The sequence below is a fragment of the Piliocolobus tephrosceles genome, chromosome 5 (assembly GCF_002776525.5).
Source record: "Piliocolobus tephrosceles isolate RC106 chromosome 5, ASM277652v3, whole genome shotgun sequence".
NCBI lineage: Eukaryota > Metazoa > Chordata > Mammalia > Primates > Cercopithecidae > Piliocolobus > Piliocolobus tephrosceles.
This window is the reverse complement of record NC_045438.1, coordinates 799,200-819,892: the sequence shown is the minus strand read 5'-3', so window position 1 is coordinate 819,892 and position 20,693 is coordinate 799,200. Positions and strand designations below refer to the sequence as shown.

The window sequence follows — 20,693 nt, the reverse complement described above, 5'->3', positions numbered from 1 at the left end:
TATTCAAGCCACCGGATAAAAGCTCACCTGGAATTAAATACATGTACCTGGACTTTTAAATTGCTAACGAATAGATTTGATTTATATTTAAGTCAGTGTGATTTAGGTTTTCTATAATGTACTTATGACACAAAGAAATATGACTCAGCTGGCAGGAAAATGAATGCTTTCACCAAGAATAATAATTTCATTTCTTTATTCACATTATCTATTTGACCACCAAGGAAACTTTTTACTTAGAAAAGTGTGTGTGTGTGTGTGTGTGTGTGTGTTTTCAATCAGTGGTGTGATTTTGTGTGACTGAGAAGCATAAACAGGTGAAGAGTCACATACAGGTAGGGTGTGGCACTTGTAACAAGCAGATACTTGGTTCCAATCTTCAGGCCACGAAGGGAATACCACTTTGGTGCTTTTTTTTTTTTTTGATGCTTCACTTAACTGTTTTACAGTGTGAATTTCTCGGATACTTCACAAGTCTATTTTAGAGACTTAAGTCATAGTACACACAGCCTACCTCTGATGTCTTTAAAAGGACAAGAAACATTGGCAAGCTGCTTTTCCTAGTTTACATTTGGGTACTCCTTTATAGAGGGTCAGCAATGTCAGCTAAAGACCACAAATGGCAGCTGCTTGCAATTTTCCCAATTTTCTGTAATTTCCCCTGGTCTTTGCACTTCAAATGAGCAAAGATTAATTCTTTACAAATGCTTTTTGCTTTTTAAAAAATAAATGCTATACTTATAGTCTATAATAAACACTAAGTTGTAGTGTTTCTCTTTTACCTCAGTAACTCCTACCATACTTATGTTGGACTTTCTGCGACAGCCACGCCTGCCAGGCAAGTTTCCTTCCACCTTTATTTCTACTTTGGAAAACTGGCTTACTCTTTGTTTCCTTTCTGTGGAACAGCATTAAAAAGGGCAATTTTAAGAACTCTTTTGGTTTCTTTTTTCTTTTGTTCCTACAATGAAAGACCACAAGTTTGTGTCTAATGTTTCACAGGATAAGCATTTTTATTATTTCAAATCTGATTCTCTAAGTCAGACTTGAACTCTTCGCCTACATGTATGTGGCTTAAAGGAAAGAAGTCTTGGAAATTATTTATTTGATTTCAGCAAAGTGCAACTTGTGCCCAGTCTTTCAGCCTTCCAAAAAAGTCGAATTAGTGAATCAAATTACCTGGATTGGCTCTCTTTATATAAAGTCCTTTTTTTCTTCTCTCTGTACATCCTTTTATGAGTAAAATTGGCTCTGATGCTGCACTGAAAATATCCCCTCAGAGATTACCAATCCTAAAGGTAGAATCCAGTTTCTAGTCTTATTTTTATGGCACTTCTATTGGACTTTACAACAATTAATACAATCTTTCACATTAGCCATTAGAATGTAGAATCCTGTGCTTTGAATTTTTTAAAAAATCTGTTCTTCTCTTTTCCTTCATGGCCTCTACTTTTTCTTCTCACATCCCAAATGCAAGCATTTCAAATAGTTTCCTGTTTCATCTTTGTTTATTTCCTTTTATTTTCTTCGTTATTTTCTTCCAAGACTTCAAAAAGTCAATTCCGTGTGTAACTTCCAAACCCATATTAATCAGCTCCAATTATGCTGAGAGGCAAATCCTAAATGTTCAATGTCTGTTTGATCCCTCAAAAAATGTATTTCTTAGGCGTCTCATAACCAGTCTTTTCTCCTCCATGTGTACCAACAGATGAGTTCTTTCAAAGCATAGTTCTATTCTTTTTAGATTCTCATTCAGTCTCTATCATTGTACACTAATACAATCAAAATTTCTTATCACAGCCTTTAAAAACCTCTACTACTTCTTCAACTTTACTGCTTGCTACTCCTCCACCTGAAAAATGAAGATGCTCCACCATTTATTGTCTCTATAATCCATGTTACATTTTTTTCCCAGGAATAATTTCCCTCCATCTTCATCCAGGAACTATCAGCTGTAATGCTATTGAAATAGCCAAGCCTTTATAAAGAATCCTTTCTTTCCCTACTTGCTTGTTTTTTCTGACCTGTCATTGGAAATTTCCTTTCTCTTTTTGACTTTTAGTAAACATTGCCTTGCACTGATATTATTTGTGTGTACGTGTTCTTGCCAAGAAAGCCGTAGTTCCTCCAGAATGAGTAATTAATATTATTCATTTTCTTTTCTCTATAGTGCCTAGTGAAGGCACTGAATAGACACTCTAGTAAATCTTTGATGTTATTACTGATTATATGCAAACTTAGTGGGGGTAAGGAACAGCCTTCAACACTTGAAAACGTTTAATCTTCTTCATAGGCAAACTTCTCCAAATGGGAGGAAGAATTTTGTTCTCACTGAACGATGTAGTTGAAAAGCACTATACAGATATAAGGTATGTAATAACTCTATGTATTATAACATCAGACTGAATTAGTAAAGGAAATAAAATTAGTAAAGGAGATATAAGATAGATATTTTCTCAATAAGCTTTGAATCTAAAGACAGGATTTTACCTGTCACTGAATAGCTGTGTGGCATTGGTCAGATTATATAACCTCTATAAGTCTGTGTTTTCATTTGTAGAGGGAGAACAATTCTCCATACTGATATTGTTAAGAAAAAGCAAGGACAGTACATGTAAAGAGGTAATAGAGAGGACATGCTCCATACACAACAGCTACTATTGATGTTATCATCAATGACGGATTATTTTTTCTTTGCTAAACTTACATTCCCTTCTACCAAGCAAGACCCCTGAAACTTTAGATGACTCTCTGGGCATGATTGTTCCTTTCAGATTTATCACGTGCTGCATTTTCTGTTTTTATCAAATTGCTGATATTCTACCTTCCTTAGAAGGTCATAAATTCTGCCATGATTCCCCTTTGGCAAATTGTTACAAAAGAAGAGAAAAATTATGTGTGTGTATACACTCACACGTATTTGTGATTCATAACTGTTCCGTTTCTGTAGCACAGACCCACAAAAATGGAGGCTCTATTTTTATTAACTTCTAATAATATAGATGTTTTGATCTTTTCCTCTATATTATTACCATGTACACGATAAAACACTGCCTAAATTAGTAACAAGCTTGAGTGCACATTTGAAGAAGGAATCCTCCTAAACTTTCATAATGGAGGCAAGTGCAGCAGGGGAAACTTTCTGTATGCCGAATTGTTACATCAGCTGTGCTTTATAGCTGTTTAGTGCTTTTCAGTTTACAAAACCCTGTCCTCACATTATCAACTTTACATTTTGCAAAAATACAGTTAGGATGGGAGAGAAGGTAGCATTATTTCAATACTATAAATGAGGAAAATGAGACTCCCAAAGATCACTTAGCTTGTAAAAAAATCACTTGTCTTGTAATGGAGAATCAGGTTCAGAACCGTCTTCTGACTTATAATTAAAGATATTTTCACTCAATCTCTCTAATTCTTAGTTTCCATGAACCCTAGGGTAAAATTAATCATGCTTGCCAAACAATGGAATTTTAAGACAAACTAGGTAAACTGCTAAAAAAATAAATCTTGTTCTTACTAAATAACACAGTGATAAATTATTTTCATGGCACCGTCTATATCCTATGATTAAGCGAGTTTACAGCATTCTTATCTTAATATATCACCCACTCAACTTTCAGTAACTTTGTGCCTTCTCCTTTCTTCTTTCATTCCTCTGGCATATGAACTGGTTGCAGCTAAGTGAGTTAATCAGGATAAGAACTGTTAAAAATATATATTTGATGTAACTGTGCTTTGCACAAAAACAAAAATAGATGCTGGTCAATGGCACCGTTGTTCAACCTCACTCAAAAAGTTCTGGTAAAATAGATGAAAGATAGTAAGTACACTGGTAGTAATTCGCTGCAGCAGTTATGTAGATAAGAAGACATTTAGGTATGAATATCACTGATCAATATTATAATAGTCTATTAAAACAAAAACAGTTATTTGAGAGACAAAAATAGGTGATAGCATTTCTATTTTGGGTATTAGAATCAAAATCTAGGGGAGACACCTCTTTCTGTTTTTTCTAACAGTTGGTTCTTAGGACTCATAACAAGCTAAGGTTATTTTTTGTCCAACACAAATATCATCTCATATTGCCTTAGTTTCCCTATTAATAAAATAGGAGTAATAAAACCTTACTTCATGTAATTTTTGAAACATAATCACATATACCTAGTATATAATAAATATTCAGTGCACACTGGCTAATAGTATTAGCACCAGTAATGTCTTGCCCCTCTCTCCCAGACATTAAACACATGCTATAGTTGATGATAAAAATGGTCACAATTCTCTACCCTTTCTTATATCCATGTCTTCTGAAATGTGACTTTACAGCTTCTCCCCAGCTGGCCCTGTAACTTGCTCTGACTAATAGAATGTAGCAGAAATGTCATTCTCTTCTCGTCTCTTGGAATCTCTGCCTCGTTCCTATAAACAAGCCCAGGCTAACCTAATGGAGAATTAGAGAGCAGATGGATCAGAGCCAAGTCACCTCAGCTGTCCTAAGCAAAGTCATAAACACATCAGATACAGAAGCACATTGGATAAAGCATCCAAGATCAGCAAAGCTGGCTCATAGTCAATACTCAGCTGATGACAGACACATGAGGGAGCCCAGCCAAGACCTAAAGAACCACTCAGCTTTCCCATGATTTGTGAACTATAGTAAAGGGTTGCTGTTCTAAGCCACTAAGTTTTGAAATGATTTGTTATGCAGCAATATCTAACTAATACACAGAATTTGCTGGCCAAGAATTGTAAACACTATGGATTGAGTTTGTTTTTGCTTTTCCATCTTGTAGATGGAACTCTGGGGCAGAATGAAGGGTTGTCAATGATAATGTTGAGAATAAATGTTTAAAATCAGGTCCAGAAGACTAAGTATTTTATTTGCTATGCTCAGCCAATAGACAGATGATTTTACCTTAGAATTCTGTGACTTGAGAGCCCATACTCTTTTTCTTACACAACTATGTAGTGCAGTGTATCAGTGTTTGCCTTGAAGTAGGCAAAGAATTTCAGGGGAAAAAGAGAAGTTAGAGACTAAACATTTTATATTATTTGGCTGTGTCCCCACCCAGATCTCATCTTGAATTGTAGCTCCCATGATTCCCACATTTTGTGGGAGGGACCCAGTGGAATGTAATTGAATCATGGGGGCAGGTCTTTCCTGTGCTGGTCTTGTGACAGTGAATAAGTCTCATGAGATCTGATGGTTTTATAAAGGGGAGTTTCCCTGCACAAGTTCTCTTCTTTTGTCTGCTGCCATGTGAAATGTGCCTTTCACCTTCCATCATGATCGTGAGGGCTCCCCATCCACGTGGAACTGTGAGCCCATTAAACCTCTTTCTTTTGTAAATTACTCAGTCTTGGGTACAACTTATTAGTGGCTTGAAAACAAACTAATACAACATTCAGGGCCCTTTTATTATGAAGAAAAAAATTTACCATTTGGAAACACTTCTTTTTGCTTAGAATTGCTCTGTTTTTAAAACTTGCCAATTCAAAAACTAAACTAAGGATCAACATTCAATTTATCTTAACCCAGATTTTGCTCAGATGACAACATCTTTTTAAGGAGCCTCCTTTGTCCAAGGCAGAAGAAAAATCAGGCAAGAGAAACGATAAGTAGAATTTAAAAAATAACCAATACTTTATTCTGAACTACAAAGGATGAACAAACAGCACTTAATTTTCTTCTTTCCTTTCTCCTTCCGGTGAGAAATAGGTTAAGGATTTTAATGCCTCTCTGAATAGAACCTATAAAAAATTGAAACTACTGTTTTCTTCCTAAATGTTCTTAAGACAGAGAAAATATACTAAAAATTAGATGGTACTATTGCTTAATGTCTCTAAGGGACTAAAATAAGTGACCTGAATAATTAGCTAATTCTCTTTGAGTCTCTTTTAACTTTCAGCCAAACAGTTATGCTATTTACTGATCTCACCATACATATTTCTTCAGAATAGGAAAAGCAAGATATCAAGTTCCAATTGTCCTTTCTAATAATAGATTTAACTCAAATATTTGTGGGTGGTTTAAAAATGTTAACCCCACCTTAGATATACTAAACTATAACTTTGTATTTCTGTAATTGAACAGTTTACCTCTAAGGTTACTCTAAGTATCTTAAGATACTTCTAGGGCAAAATGTCATCCTCTGGGAGTTCCCCTTATGTGTTCCTGGTCTTCTCCTGGGGTTATCTAATTTCTGTAGTCATGTATATATAGTGCTGGCGTTGAGAGAGGACTCTGGTCTTTGTGCCGTCTATTGGTCTAGGTTAGCGTCTGTCCAAGCAGTGGCTATTGCACCTGAACTTGGCTGTTGGGCACCAGTGTCTGTGTCTCTGCCATGATCTCCTCACTCAATGTCATCTGTGTAGAGCCTGTGCTTCTTCCAGGCCTCTGCTCTTTGCAACACTGGTTGACATGCACACTACATTTTCTTTGACTCTCTCTAGCCCCTACTCAGTCCAGGAAGAGCTTTTATTTTCTTCTTGAATGTTGAAAAACTACTTTTAAGCAGCTCGAGGTCAAGATTATTAAAATCAGTTTTGGAGATGTAGAATAACCTGGTCTTTTTCTCCTTATAAAATGAAGTGATTAGAATGTTAGACGTTACAATTTTTTTTTCCTAAGAGATAGTCTAAATCAGTGTTTTTCCTGATGCCAATTTGAGGACTAGGACAGGTTTTTACCCGTCCAGTTTGAAATCAGACTGCATCGGACAATCCAGTTGATTTTCTTAAAGCTACATTTATTAGTTCACAGTCTGTCTATCATTCTGAGGTTTTAGTTTTTTATATTTTTTTACATTTTAAAATAGAATTGTGATAATAGATACAATTTTTAAAATGGCTTAACTTTGCCAATAATAATTGGCAATATTAAGTCGGTTTCCAAAATATTTTTTGATTACTTGCTTGAATTATTTCCACAGATCTATAAAATCTAAATTTTCAGAAGCCATTGATTCAACCAATCATATTGAGAAAGCTTATATTAACTTGACAGTAACAGTAACAAAAAGAATTCTGCATGGCATGAGAAAGCTCCTCATTTCTTAGCTTCGTAATAGCTATAGTCATAGCTATTTAAGATTTCCAAAACCGTAAAATAGAGATGATAACTCTATCTCATACATTTTTAGGGTACATCAAATAAGATTGTATTAATAAACTCCCTAGCCCATCGTAAGAACTTTCCAATAGTTCATATCACCTCCTCTTTTCCACTTTATAAATACAAGTTGGATATTAAATAAAAGCAGGTGCTTCCTCCTTAGATAGGCATCTTGTATTTCTCATGGGCTTATTTATATCTAGGTTCCTGAAAATTCAAATAAAACTTGACTTTTTAGACAAGTAAGCCACAATTGTGTTGATTATATTATAATTATCAGAGATATTTTATCTTTTTTTGAAGTTCTTTAATAGAACAGTGAATTTTAATTCTTCAGCTTAAAATCTTCTGCTTTGCCTCATTCCCATATAGTTAAGAAGTTTAAATTTGTCAAACTATTGAGGAAAACAAATGAATCACTGCAAAAGGTAAGATTTGTTTTATAAATACACAATTGACTCCATCCATTTAATTTTCCATCCACTCATCCATGCATCCCCATATCCTAATAGTCTAACATTTAAAATGTAGATTTTAGTATTTTAAGCCTTTTTCTTTTTAAAAAATTATAAGAAAATTTTGAACCGAATAACCACTAAAAGGCTTTTTCAATTAAAGTTACGCATCTTTTTTTTTTTTTTTTTTTTTTTTTTTTTTTTTTTTTTTTTTTTTTTTGAGACGGAGTCTCGCTATCACCCAGGCTGGAGTGCAGTGGCCGGATCTCAGCTCACTGCAAGCTCCGACTCCCGGGTTCCCGCCATTCTCCTGCCTCAGCCTCCCGAGTAGCTGGGACTACAGGCGCCGCCACCTCGCCCGGCTAGTTTTGTTTTTGTATTTTTTAGTAGAGACGGGGTTTCACGTGTTCGCCAGGATGGTCTCGATCTCCTGACCTCGTGATCCGCCCGTCTTGGCCTCCCAAAGTGCTGGGATTACAGGCTTGAGCCACCGCGCCCGGCCTAAGTTACAGCATCTTTTAAAGGTAGGCCACATGTTTAAATTGACTATGTAATTGAAATGCACTCTAGTTAGACATACTTAAATGAATACATTGGGTCTCATGAGAAATGTTATTTGGCTGAAGTATGACCTACAATATCCAGCCCTTGGCCAGCTGTAGAGACATGCTGTGTTTCTCAATGCTGAAGACATTGGTTGTGGTGTAGCAGCTTCAGTCAGACTGGAGAAGTTGCCGCCTTCCTTTGGCTATGAACCAAATCCCAGCAGATTAGGTAGCTGTTTTCCTGACATTCAGTGAAATGACCCTGTGAATTAGCTCAGCTGGCCTGCGTTTATTTTGAGTATGCAGAGTATACTGATATAAAGTAACTAATGAAAGGTGAGTATGGTTTTATATTACATAAAAATTTCAGGCAACAAGAATATAAAAACTAAGCAGAGGTCATTTTAAACAGCACTAGTTACTCTTAAAGCTAAATGTTATCTCCTGGAAATTTTACTTATATGGATAAATTCTGAAATGTTTATTTTAATCACCTTTAATGCAGAAACCTTAATTTAATCTGACATAAAATCATTTACTTTTTCTCAGATGTTAGTAAGAATTTTAATGTCTTGTATTAACATTAGCCATATACACCTGACCAGTGTTTTTTCTGTCACAGTAAAGAAATTAAAGAACTATATGATATGCTTCTACTGTTAATAAATTATAAAATGATAGCCCTCCTTTAAAAAGATCTTCATGTTTTTTATGATTTGATAAGACTGGAATAAAATTTACTTTGGTGCTCCTTTGAGAAATAGTCTGGTGGAAAAATACATTTACCACCTCTTGTAATACAAAAGGGATGTGGACATTAAAAAAAAGTCTTACTCCTTAGAATGATACGAAATTAATGAACATGATTAGAATAGAAGGATGAAAACTTAATGAAAAACAATTTAACTCTGACAAACACCTGGCAAACCTGAGCATTTTGTCTATTAAATCTCCAGACAGAAGAAATTATTTTTCTTTCCATGTTGAAATAGATAGCATTTCCTACCCTAACCAAACATCTTAATTTAGCATAAACTTCCTCATACTAATTCAGTACCTTTAAATATTATTTGTCATGGTCAATGATACTGCTTTATCTACCTTGTTTTCCCACCAAAAATCTATGTGTGACATCCGGACATGTTTAGGGAATACATTTTAACTGAAGTTCCCATGGTCTGCATCATCTATTGTTTGAAACACAATAAACTGGCAGGGAGTAAATCTATAACAAAATAAGCAACAGTTGCTTGGCATCTGGAAACACATGGTGAAATACAATTACTAGGTGTTCTGTAGAGCAAGTGGCTGGCTTCCTCATAGAAACCTTATGTCTGCTAGTGACTAACACAGGTATACAATATTTCTTATTCAATATCCTTCACTGATAAGAGCTACACACAGTTTACCTCTTTTACCTCTCACTGAAAACCAGTGTCATCCTTCTGTGTCATCCTTCAAGGAACTAAGAAACTATCTTCTGCCTTCATATCCAGTGGAAAGATATTTTGAGGACTTGGTGACCATATGCATGTTTCCCTCTTTCACAAATGTGACCAAAAAGAATACAGTTTCTTCTAAAAGGGTTCACAGGAAAAAAAAAATTAAGCCTTCATAAGGAAACTAGAGTATTATTATCAGACTCTAATATCAACTCGTGGGCAGGAAAACATCTTTTAAAAACTCAAGTTCTGAGCCAGATGGATGGTAAGGAAAAAAAAAAAATGTATGTTTTCAAGTTTTTTTGTGACTAGGGTTTCCACCTTTATAATTGCTTGCCTGCTTCCAAACAAATCCCACAAAAAACAAAAGCCCTTCCAAATGTTAGAATTAATAGCTGATATCTGTGGGATTTGTAGACATGGATCATAAAACTAAATAAATATCGATTAAATAAAATCTTGATTTCTGAGGAGAAAAGCATTTATCTATGTTATATGTAAAATAACCCAAATTATTAATAAATTAAAATTAAGGACATGGAGTTCTATGTTTTATACCTTCTACCTTCCTACCAATAACTAAAATTCAATCTTCCATAATTAAAAATTCTTGTAGATTATTAAGGCAGGCTCGCATACACACACACACAAAGAAAGAACAAATCTGACTTCTGAAAAAGAAGAAAGCCTTGATAATCAACTCAAACTGGAACTTTTACATATTTCAAAAGTTAAGAAGTAAAAAACACTACACAGAAAAATCATGTGCCTCTATGTAACCTGTTTGAAAGCAGGACAGGAATTTGAAAACAAAATGCATTATGAAAATCTTAGTTGAGAAATTTTCCATTGCACATCAAGTCTGTTTGCTCAAGATTTAATGCTAATGAGATCTGCATAAACACTAAATCTTGGTTGCTTCTTCAATTATTACCTAACAGTGAGTTTTGACTACTGAATGACTACAGAGAATGGAATATTATGCAAATTAGATGAAGGGAAATACAATAGCAAACATGTTGAATCATTTTCTCTTTGTAAATTTATTTTAATTTCTATTGCCTCCAAATGCTGTTTGATACACTGTTTCTTTTTTTAAGTCATAATTATTTAATGAGCCACTAAAACATTTTCATCATTGATTTTATTTCAGAATAAAGTAGTTTGTATTTTATTCATCAAAAGTATCTGAATAATAAACCAACTAGCAAAAATATCCCAGATTATATTCAACTAAAATCAAATGGAAATTGCTTCTAATACTTGACCTGCTATGTGATTTAAAAATTAATTTTTAAAAACTTGCACAAAATATACACCTATAATTAGAGGGAAGAACTTCATTAAATTAAGCAAAATAACAAGAACAACAAAAACTTAATAAGAAGAGCAGCATTACAATTGAATCAAAATAGGAAAGAGAAATAGAAATTATACTTGAAGAGCTTAGAGTTCACTATTAAGTTCTCTTTTACTATTGGAAAGCCAATAATTTTTTATTTTCAATAGAGTGGTTTTAACTCACAAAATAAGTTTTGATTTATAAATACAAGCATTTTACACAGAAAATATAGAATTTAAGTAGAGAAAACTTCACAATAATCTCAAAGAATTATCATTTCAGAACTGTGATTTGTTTCCAAGTCAATTTCCCATCCACATCATGACTCATTTTTTCTCCAAATGACATTCTTTCCCCTTTAACCAAAAACCTTTCCAGTATTAATCTGATTGACCTTCTCACTTTATGTCTTTCTTCCTTCCCTTTTATTCTAACTTGAATTACTTAAAATATTTATTTTTGGTCTCTGGGTCATCCTGAATATGACTGTAGACCATGTGGGAAATAGCTTTCCCCTTCGTGTAATGTGACAAGCATAACCAGTTAGCAGTTAACATATTACATATCTATTATGATGCAGGAACTTAAAAGTAGGAGGTGGTTAAGAAAATTAATTCTGAAGTCAGAATGCTTTAGTCCAAATCTCATCTCTAACACTTACAGGTTTTGTAGTCTTGGGAAAGTTGAATAAAATTTTCAGCTTTTATTTTCCTATCTGGCAAAAGAGAACAATACAAATACTTGGGCAAAATTAGATTTATTGGTGATAGAATTAAAGCCTTTATGGAATTAAGCATCAGAAAGTAAAGCTAAGATAGAAAAATATATTATTGTGGCAGAGAGCTATTAATTACATATTAAAACAGACTAGTAGGGTTTTTCACAATTTAGTATATATGTATTACAAGTCTAAGAAATAAAACCTATATTTGGTCCATTTTATACACACACACATACACATTCAGTTTCTTAATATATTGATTGACAAGTCAGAAAAAATTATTAAAATAATATAGTGCAAATGAACAGATGGTAGAGCTACATTTCGTATTATGCTTATTAAGCATGAGCATCTGTGTTCTCTTCAAGAATATATTTGTAGCAGAAATTAAGATAGGAATATTTTCCTTAAACCTCATGGACAATGCAAATATGTAGATGCATATTGATTTTTTATGTCTTATCTCTAGCATTTCTAAAATAATGTATCTCATTCATATACAAAAAAGTGATTATTTTCTTTAACAAAAATTACACAAGTAATTTTTCTCAGGATAACAAAAAAAAGATAAGCAAAACTGAGAAAAGTGTTACCAAAATTCCTAGGACTCTGAGGTAACTACTTCTAACAATTTGGTGTATCTCCTATTTGTGTATGAATATATGTTTCATAAAAATGAGATCTAAATATACATATTGAGCTGGGCATGGTGGCTCACGCCTGTAATGCCAGCACGTTGGGAGGCCAAAGTGAGTGAATTGCTTCAGTCCAGGAGTTCAAGACCAGCCTGGGCAACATTGGTGAAACCTCTCTACCAAAATACAAAAAAAAAAAAAAAAAATTAGCTGTGTAGAGGACTATCTGCTTTTACAACTGAGCAGGCCATTCCCCCATTAACATTATAGTCCCACTCTTGCAAACGAAGCTGGGCATTCCTCCTCTGCAAACAGGGAGGACAAAGGAGCCACAAGACTGGCCTCAGTTGCAAATAGCAGAACCTGGGGGCTTGTTTATATGTAAACAAGAATGAGAGAAACAACAATGTGTCTGGCGACTTGCTAACATTCCACAAACGACGGTATAAAATAAAGCAGAGCGTGTGGTTCGGCGCAGCCGCCATGTTTGTCTTGTCTTGTGTTGTCTTGTGTGTTCCTTCCTTTGTTCAGGAAACACACGGATCCCAACATAGCTGGGCATGGTGGCGCACAGTAGTCCAAGTTACTTGGGAGGCTGAGGTGGGAGGACTGTTTGAGTGAGCCAAGCTCCAGTCTGCACTCCACTGCACTACAGCCTGAGGGACAGAGTGAGACGCATCTCAAAAGAAAAATAATAAATAAATAAATAAACCTATACAGTATAGTCTTCATTGGTGATTCCTCTGCCTAGCACAGTGCTTCACATACAGTAGAGCCTCAATATTTAATGAGTAAATGGGTAAATGAATAAATAAATGATTTCTCATAACAAATAGAGGAAGGTCTATTTAGAAATATTTGATTGTGTTTGTACAAAAAATTAGCATTTTTGGCCTCACGTGGTGGTTCACACCTGTAATCACAGTAACTTGGGAAGTTGAGGTGGGCAGATCATGAGGTCAAAAGTTCGAGACCAGCCTGTCTAACATGGTGAAACCATGTTTCTACTAAAAATACAAAAATGAGCTGGGTGTGGTGGCATGCACCTGTAATCCCAGCTACTCAAGAGGTTGAATCAGGAGAATCACTTGAACCCCAGAGGCGGAGGTTGCAGTGAGCCGAGATCATGCCATTGCACTCCAGCCTGGGTGACAGAGTAAGACTCCATTTCAAAAAAAATAATAATTAGTATTTTTATTGGAATTATTTTTATATTTAGATCAATTTGGTGGTGAAATGTGTATATTAATATATAAATTAATGTTACATATAAATATATTAAACATATAAAGTATATAATATATTATATATTAGTTTATATATTACTATATTATTATACAAATATATTAAACTACATTAAGCTTTTCTTTCAACAGACAAAATATTTTTTTGTTTATGTATGTCTTTTATAGCTCACAGAAGAGGTACTCAGTTTTCTTCTAATATATTTCAGATATTTTGATTTTTCTCAGTGAAGTTATGAAGGAATATCATGGTTACCATAATAGTAATAGTGGTTATCTTGCTTTGTCTTTAATGTTGAGACATTTTAATATTTAATGTTGTGTTGTTACAGTGTTTCATTGTTGCAGTGTGATGTTGGCAGGTGGTTTCAAAATGTTAGAAATGCAAAATGCTTGTTCCACAGTGCCTTAAAGAAATAGCACTCAAACATAAATTTAATTTTCTCAGCAAGGCAATTTTTACTTTCTGCAGAAAGGGTGCCCCTCGCAGATGAAACAATGGCAAGAGCACACCTGGACAGGGGAGGGACAGGAGCTCTTATTCCTGACCCAGGTAGCCCCTACTGCTGTGTCATTCCCCTATTGGCTGGGGTTGGACTGCACAGTCTAAGTTAATTGGCTATTTTAAAGAGGGCAGGGGTATGAACCAGAGTGGTGGGATTAGTGGTTTGGTGGGAAGGATGGTTAGGAACAGGTAACTAAAGGTGACTTAGGTCAGAGCAGGTAACCAAGGGTGACTCAGGTCAAAGCAGGTGACTGGGATGAGTCAGGAAGGAGCAGGTGACTAGGGGAACAGATGTGAACTACTGATTAGGACTGGCGGGAAAGTTGTTTACTGAAACTAGAAGTGAGGAGCTGAAGAGAACCAGGAAGTTAAACATTAAAATGGATAATTGAAGAATAAGAGAGCTGAACATACTGACATACTGATTCTTTGAAGAGAAACTTGGGGTTCACTATATTTAACAAAAGATTTAACAAAGAATATGCTGGGATCAGTGGTTCACACCTGTAATCCCAGCACTGTAGGAGGCTGAGGCCAGCAGAGGCAGACCACTTAGGCCCAGGAGTATGAGGTAACATAGTAAGACTACCTACAAGAAATCTTACGGTAGGGTTAAAAGTGGTATTCATTAAACATGGAATTTATAGGCATGCAATATTCCTGAGACTATTGGAAAACTTTATTGATAATCTGCAAGTAGTTATTTTACAGAGAAAGAGAAATCCATACTAATTGATTAGGGAATGATGAAGGGAGATAAATATGTCCAAAGCTGTGATAAAACAAATTTCTCATCTCAACTTTGTGTGATCAAAATATCAGAAATGAAAAAAGTATATAAAAAGAAAACTTGATAACAAATTAACTATACATCAATAACTCAAGGACATGTAAAGAATAGAGACTCCCAGCCTGGGCAACATGGTGAAACCTGGTCTCTATAAAAAAATAGAAAAATTAGCCAGGCATGGTGGTGCACACCTGTGGTCCCAGCGACCTGGGAGACTGAGGTGGGAGGATCACTTGAGCCTGGGAGGTCCAGGGTATAGTGAGCCTTGATAGTGCCACTGCACTCTAGCCAGGGCAGGTTTCAGAGAGTAGAGGAGAAAAGGGAAAGCTTTCTAATTTTTTCACTAACACTATTTTAAATTTGATACCAAAACTTGTAAAAGACAATCCAGGAAATTAAAATTGTAGACCCACTCAGTTATGAATATAGATGTAAAATCCTAAAGAAATAATTTTTGAATTATTTCAGTTATGTATTAAATGACAATAATAACAGTAATAATACTTCATGAGGAAATAGGTTTACAAAAATTAAAAAAAAAAATTTCCAATGCAATGTATTGGAACACCAATTAAGTTAAAAAAGAATATTATCCGGACTGATGTAGATACATTTAATGAAATTTAGAAATCAGTCATTAAAAAAATAAGCCAGAAACCTAAGAACATAAAGTAAATCCTAAACCTGATTAAGGGTCTTTATCAATAATGGAACAACAAACAGTACATATGATATTGCATTAAAGTTAGGAAGACAAATCATTTTGTCTGTTCAACATTATACTGTACTGGAGAGATTCAGCAATATAATAATTATAAAAATGGGAAGAATAAAAATTAGAAAAGAAAGAATAAACTATTGAAATATGATAGTTTACATGAATAAACCTAAGATTTTAATCACGAAACTTTTAAAACTTAAATAAATTTCAATGCTGTGATCGGATACAATACCCGTATATGAAAATCATTTGGTTTCTTATGTGTTAGCAGTAGTAAATTAGAAAAGAAGAAAGTAATCTAAGATATATTTATAGATACAATGAAAGCTTTTTGAGCTTTGGAAGCATAATTTTAAAACTACTTATAGACATAATGAAGAGAAATGCAAAGACAGAAACAAGAATGACAAAGAACCTCCTGTGTTAAATATACTTCCAAATCCAAGATGCAAGATATATGAAGATACGTAGTACGAGAAAAAGAATCCACAAAAGTAACAAAGAAAAGTTAGATTTACCCCAGTCTAAATGCAAATTGGGAAAAAAAAGATTTTAGAATATTTAAGATTAATTTTTAAACTCATTTACTCATTCAATAATAATTACTATGATTGTGCATATGCCTGTCAAGTGCTGTTCTGATTATACATAGTATAGTGAGGAGAGCTGAGGTATAGCATGACTACAAATGTGATCAGTGCTGAATTTGTGGGGATCTCAAAGGAAACAGAATTTTGTAGTAATCCGGGTTAATATAGGAATTGGTGAGTCAGGCCTTGGGTTTAATTTCTTCTGCCAAATGAAAGGATACATATAACTCTACAGAAAAAATCCGAGTTCCTTATACTTGGGGATCCTTCTCTGTAGACAGCTTATTACTCCCATTCTGTTTGTTCCAGAAAAAAATATCAATATAAAATAACAGATATTGAAAGTTTTCCCTTAAGAATCTCCAACATTTGGAAAAGTTAAAATAAATGTACTTGTATTAGTCTCTATACTGATATCAACCTATTTTATTAACCAAGCTCAAGTCCATCCTTTTTACTATGCAATTATGGTCTAGGTCAGGATCCTTCATTTGTCATATAAAGGAAAAGCAAATGTGGATATTTAGAATGCAAACCCTAGCTTTTCCCATTCTGGTAAGCTCAGTGAGTGAAAGCATTAGGCCTGAGCCAAAATGCAGGAACTTGCTTCTAAATAGCTTGACCTAAAATAAAGATAATAGAGGAGCTATTTTCTTTGGTTTCCTTTCACAATTGCTTTGGGTTTTTTGTTTGTTTGGATAAAAACACCAAGGACCATTCCACCATTTGGTCAAAATGTATTTCTTGCAGAATCTCTTCTTTCCCAGATGTAGGAAACAATCCTGTTTATGTTAGTGCAATAAATCTAAGAAATAAAGGAGCTGTTGTCACCTCCTTGTCCAGTTTATAGTAAAGATCAGTGTGAAGCTTACATTCCAGAGGTGTATTCATTCAATTCTACAAGCACCAGTTTCATCTGGATATTTCAACTAAGTAAAGTCACTCTTGACTCTTTGTGAGTGGTCAGAAATATGGCTTTTTTTTCTATTAGCCTCAAAAGGATTCATTTATATCTCCTCTTAGTTCTAACATGCTTTCTCATCTAATATTTTTTCTGATTTTTATAGTAGCCTTGAGAGATACACAAGTATAATAATTCTTATTTTACATGTGAAGAAATAAAATCTCCAAGAGATGATGTGGATTTTCAGTAGAACTGAGACTTATGAATCTTTGCTTAGTGTTCTTTCATTAAGTTCATTTACTTGAACATTTATTTATCAACACGTAATTATTGAGTGCCTAACTTAGGCCCAACTCTGTTGTAGGAACTCTACTGCCTATCAAGTTTGATTGTCACTGTTCTTTGTAAGTTTCAGAAAGATTATTAGTAACAGGAACTTCTGGTATTAATTGTGAAGAGAATATCCCTACTTTATTTTTTCAGTCTTAAAAACTAGCCTACATTATGATTACAACTTGTTCAGACACGATTTTGATAATGCTTTCAGCCCACGTTTATGAGAATTTAAATATCAATATTTCTGATATTGATAGCAATTAAGTCAATATTTGATAGCAAACATTTCAAACTTTTTCCTTTAATGAGGGATAAATTTGGCTTGAAAGGTTTTAAAGTCAGACCCTTGATTATAACGAGCTGCTTTAAATTTTGTGTCAAATTTGTGAGTTATTTTTTTTCCAACTTGTTAGCTGATGGCAATATTTCTTGATAAATAACACAAAAAGCAATGAGATAAATAACTCTGTGTGTGTGTGTGTGTGTCTGGGTGTGTGTAGTTAAGTATCCATTTATTACATTTGAATGACTACTTTTAAAACGTTTTATATATTTACAGTTTGTCTCCATAAATGTCATAGACTGTGAGCTCCTTGGTCAGGGTCTGTGTCTTGTTTGTTGGTGGGTAAACCACTGTTCAACCTAACCACATCAAATTTTGATACTTGTATCATCTACAACCCCATTCTATGTTTGAATTGTAAAAAAAGTCAATAAGCATGAATTTAAGTCAACCATTTCCACTTGTTCAGTTTTCCTAGGTAGGGTTTTGGGACTGAAGTTATGTAAATATTTCTTTATAGAGTAGAAGATAAGCAGTCTGAGGCTGAGGCAATGGAGCTTCCTCAAAGAGGCCTTCATTGGAGGAGAGGTAGCAGTGGGTATTAGAAATGAAAAATGTATTCCTTTTCTCTCTCTCTCTCTCTCTCTCTCTCTTTTTGTCGGAGTCTTGCTCTGTCGCCTGGGCTGGACTGCAGTGGCCGGATCTCAGCTCACTGAAAGCTCCACCTCCCGGGTTCACGCCATCCTCCTGCCTCGGCCTCCCGAGTAGCTGGGACTACAGGTGCCCGCCACCACTTCCGGCTAATTTTTTGTATTTTTAGTAGAGACTGGGTTTCACTGTGTTAGCCAGGATGGTCTCGATCTCCTGACCCTGTGATTTACCCTCCTCGGCCTCCCAGAGTGCTGGGATTACAGGCGGCACCCGTGCCCAGCTGAAAAATGTATTTCTTATTGATTTATTGATTGCTGATGAGTCATGAGAGTGGGGAATCATTAAGAATGAAGAAGCATCTATGAAAACCTCAAGAATTCTATTTTTGCATAGGGACATGCTCAGACTGAGAATAAAAACCTTTCTTTCTTCTTTTCTTTTCTTTTCTTTCTTTCTTTTTTTTCTCTCTCTCTCTCTTTCACCTTTCTTTCTTTCTTTCTTTCTTTATCACTGTTTCTTCTCTTTTTCTCTTTCTTTTCTTTCTCTTCTTTCCTTCTTTTCTTTCTTTTCTTCTTCCTTTTTAATTGAGACAGGGTCTTGCCTTGTTGCCCAGACTAGAATGTAGCGAGGTTATCATAGCTCACTGCTTCCTCCAATTCCTGGGCTCAAGGAATCCTCCTGCCTCAGCATCTCGAGTAGCTGAGACCACAGGCATATGTTACCACACCTAGCTAATATTTTTATTTTCTGTAGAGACAATATCTCACCAACTTACTCAGACTGGTCTTGAACTTCTGGCCTCAAGGGATCCTCCACCCTCATCCTCCCAAACCTATTTCATCATAATAGTAGATCAACCTAATATTCATTCATATTTTTGAATTTATACTATGTTTGATTTTCTGATTAATTCCCCTGGTTTCTTCCCTTTCACTCTCAGATATACAGTTTTGGTTGATGCTATTTGAAATTTGTCTTGATAAAAAGAAAAAGTTGATTTTTATAATCATGTATCCCCTTTTGCTTATGACAAATTCTCTTTCATGTAAACACTGATGTCTTCAAAGTTATATTTCAAACACTGAATCTCACTCCATCATGTATTCATATCATTTATTATTGATTGGTTCTTTTAGGAATTGTTTTAACCCAGGTCTCTGAAGCTAAACCAGTTTCCCCTTATTTACACGTACATTATCTTCAACTAATAGAAAAGTCAAATCAGTTTAAGAAAAAAGTCGCTCTTTTTAAGACTGGAACCATGGAGGGTGTAGAAGAGAAGCAGAAGAAGGTTCCTGCTCTGCCAGAAACCCTTAAGAAAAAGCGAAGGAATTTCGCAGAGCTGAAGATCAAGCGCCTGAGAAAGAAGTTTGCCCAAAAGATGCTTCGAAAGCCTAGGAGGAAGCTTATCTATGAAAAAGCAAAGTACTATCACAAGGAATATAGGCAGTTGTACACAACTGAAATTCGAATGGCGAGGATGGCAAGAAAAGCTGGCAACTTCTATGTACCTGCTGAACCCAAATTGGCGTTTGTCATCAGGACCAGAGGTATCAATGGCGTGAGTCCAGAGGTCCGAAAGGTATTGCAGCTTCTTCGCCTTCGTCAGATCTTCAATGGAAACTCTGTGAAGCTCAACAAGGCTTCCATTAACACGCTGGGGATTGTAGAGCCATATATTGCATGGGGTACCCAATCTGAAGTCAGTAAATGAGCTGATCTACAAGCGTGGTTATGGCAAAATCAATAAGAAGTGAATTGCTTTGACAGATAACGCTTTGATTGCTCGATCTCTTGGTAAATATGGCATCATCTGCATGGAGGATCTGATTCATGAGATCTATACTGTTGGAAACGCTTCAAAGAGGCAAATAACTTCCTGTGGCACTTCAAATTATCTTCTGCACGAGGTGGAGTGAAGAAAAAGACCACCCATTTTGTAGAAGGTGGAGATGTTGGCAACAGGGAAGACCAGATCAACAGGCTTATTAGAAGAATGAGCTAAGGTGTCTACCTTGATTATTTTTCTAATCTGGTCAGTTAATAAACAGTACCTGCTCTCAAATTGAAAAAGAAAAAAGTCAACATACTAGCTTCACAGATTTAGGAAATTGCTATAGCTAATTTAATCTGTTGTTTGGATGACTAAATTCTCATGACAGCTAAATCAGCCATGCATTTACAAATCATAGAAATTAGAGCTGGCATAGATAATGACCACCGTCTAGTCAATACACACATCCTACAGTTAAGAAAACTGAAGCGAAGGAGGTAAAGTAGCTCATTCAAGGTCTCACTCCTAATTTGTGTCTTTTTTATGGATTGCCAATGGAAAAGTTAAACTAACATGCTTCATTTCATTTATTCTTACTGAAATTACTTCTTTTACTCTCAATAAGCTTTGAAGAAAGG

General features: G+C 35.0%; 1 pseudogene; it reads left to right on the top strand.

The window, feature by feature from the left end:
* Positions 1 to 19,542: 19,542 nt before the first annotated feature.
* LOC111530095 lies at positions 19,543 to 20,286 on the top strand (annotated as a pseudogene).
* The last annotated feature ends 407 nt before the right edge of the window (positions 20,287 to 20,693 follow it).